Here is a 2,994-nt window from a genome sequence, read left to right as displayed (position 1 = left end):
TCGGTTCCAACAATTTGCCCAGAATTTTCTAGCTAAGTTTCAATAATCTATCACAGAAAGAAGAATATTCCAGATCCATGAATTTTCTAAGCATGAGTCTTCTTTCACTGGCAAATAGAGTTTTATCAAATTCTAAGTCATGAGGTGGATAACATTTTGAGGACAAGCAATATCAATATCATTATTTACTTCATTAATAATTGTTGAGAAATTACTCAACAAACTCCAATCTTTCCTTTCCTTCAAACTTATATGCCACTAAAAAAAATACTGCATTCTTTCTTTGCATGTAAGTGTTGAAAAAATTAGAAATGCTGAAGATATCAGACATCCAAGTTTGATTTCTTAAATTTATATCTTTAAGAAGATGGAGACAAACTTCTTTTATCTTGCAGAAACATTGAGTTCCTTTCATAATTCAGATAATCACAGTAGAACTTTTCCCTTGATATGTTAGCCTAAAATAAGAGCTGTTTATACTAGCAGGTTGGATAATCCTTACCTGTCCCTCTGTTTGGAGGGCAGGTAGAAATCATGATACGTGTTACTGTCTCAGCATAATCACGATTTGCAACACCCTGATTGCTCTTCTCCAATTTTTCCTGATAACCTAAAAAAAAAAAAAAAAGTTGTTCATGATTTGCTATCATATCATCATGATGATGAAGAGAATAATCTCAAATTTAACACATAAGTATTGAATATGTCATAATTTTTACTATATCACTAATCATACTGTTTAATTTAGTTGACCCCTTGGTCATTGCAAGATATTCTCAATGAAGGAGCTAGTGTGTTGGTTTACATTCTGCTGCAAGCTCCAAAATCCTAAACATACAACAATTTTGTCATTGCATCTGTGTCGCTAGAACATTACCCTACACAAAAATAAAATTCCAAACTACATGTTGGGCAGTGTAATTCTTTATAAAGTTTTATATGGTTGTGAGTTCATTGGATTGCTAGCAATGAGCCCAAAAGTAAAATTCTTTCCTCGTAGCAGCATATTACATTTATAATAGCTGGGCACCCATGGCTCAAACTTGTAATCCTAGCTACTCAGGAGGCAGAGATCAGGAGGATCATGGTTCAAAACCAGCCCTGGGTAAATAATTCACAAGACCCTATGTTAAAAAAAAAATTCATCACAAAGAAGGCCTGATAGAGTAGTTCAAGTGGTAGAGCACTTGCCTAGCAAGTGTGAGGCCCTGTGTTCAAACTTCAAGACCACCAAAAAGTAACAAAATAAAACAAAATAACTACTATGGTAGTAATATCCATGCATTTTCCAAGATGCAGTGATTTGCTATCTATTTATTCTATGTATTAGTAGTTGGTTCCTGAACGTGTTGAGTTACGGTATCACTGGAAAAGTACTTACTTTCTCTTCCTGATTATAGATTCATCCCAAATTTCCAAGCAGCCATCTTACACTAATGTATTGAGTTTGAAGTATGTTGTTGCAGAGATCTACTGGCTGATAAAAAAATGAAATCATTATTTGGGGACATGGCTTGGGTGGTACAGTGCCTGTCTAGTAAGTTCAAACTCCAGTATAACAAAAAATATGAAACTATCAAACCTCTACATAAGTTTTACAGGTTTTGTTTTGTTGGCCTATTTCTTTTAGCAACATGAAGTGTCACTTTATTAAAAAAAATAGAGGCATAGTACTTATTGGTATGTACTTATAGATCGGTATAACATTTATACATGTTTATAGACATATATACATTTGTATAGTATTTGAACGTATGCTTTTTAATTTAATATTATTTCTTCAAAAATGTTTTATTTTTATATTTAATGACATGTCACATGTTGGAATATGATCCTAGAGTACATGTAGGCCCAGTTTCACGGGTGTGTGATCTGTGTATGTATGTAGGATCACATACTTAGGAGAGTCCCTTGTTTGGTTTAATGTTTTGCTGCTGAAACCTTATATTTATGAGTTTTGTTTTGTTTTGTTTTTTGAGGCAGGGTCTTGCTTGCCCAAGCTGGCCTCAAAGTATCTCTGTAGTCCAAGCTGGCCTTGAATTCATAATCCTCCTACTTCAGCCTTCCAAGTGATTGATTACAGGCTCATACCACCACACCCTATTGTTTTGAATGATTCTTGAACAAGGGCCCATGTTCTCATTTTGTATTTCATCCCAAAATTATATAACTAGTCCTTGTTAGTACGAAAAACACAACTCAAGATGCTTGCAACTTACCTTTTGAGTTTAATCACATACCAGTTCCCTTGTATCCTGTTCAGTGAGACCAGTCCTTTTATTGCCTGCATGGATACCACAGCAGTGGCAAATTGCTGTACAGCTCTGAATGCTTACTCACCATTTCTGGGCCTATCTCATCACAAACTGGTAATGACCAGGCAATGGCTTGGCCAACAGACATGTTTCAAGTAGCACTTTCTTAAATAATAAATCAGTGATCAACAGCATAAAGGAATAAATGAAGTCTTACTTGGATGTTGAGGCAGGAGTCCCCTGAAATAATGAGAGGGAAGGAGTCATCTGCTTGTGGATATTCCTACTATGTTTGCCACAGGTTGGCCAAGAGATAGGGTAAATTTTTAACAATAGTCATTTGGCCAAGGAGGAAGGCATGTGATGATCTTACTGAAATTGAGATGAGGCACAGGAAAAAAATCAGAAATAGCATACAGATTTCTGGACCCTGTCTTGCCCTGTTCCAGCAGAAATCCGTTGCTCTCCTCTTACACTTTCTACTTCAGACAGAAGCAGAGCAAGGGCCAAGTAGAAAGCAGGTTTTCCTTAGGTTACACAGCTTTGGATGAAGACTAGAAATATGACTAAATTATCTTGATCTGAGGAAATTTTTCATTGTCTCTAAACATGAATGAATATAAATCAAGACTAGCATTAGTTTAAACTTCAAAGCCAAGGCACAGATCACTCCCCAGTGATATAGTGTTACAGAGGAGGAAACAGAAATCTTTTCACTTTAGGCATTTGCAACTCAGCT

General features: G+C 35.7%; 1 pseudogene; it reads left to right on the top strand.

Moving 5' to 3' along the window:
• Window positions 1-479: 479 nt before the first annotated feature.
• On the top strand, window positions 480-597 carry LOC141414396 (U8 small nucleolar RNA; annotated as a pseudogene).
• Window positions 598-2,994: the final 2,397 nt, after the last annotated feature.

Source organism: Castor canadensis, chromosome 11, assembly GCF_047511655.1.
Source record: "Castor canadensis chromosome 11, mCasCan1.hap1v2, whole genome shotgun sequence".
Taxonomy (NCBI): Eukaryota; Metazoa; Chordata; class Mammalia; order Rodentia; family Castoridae; genus Castor; species Castor canadensis.
This window is presented reverse-complemented; position numbering and strand designations above follow the sequence as displayed.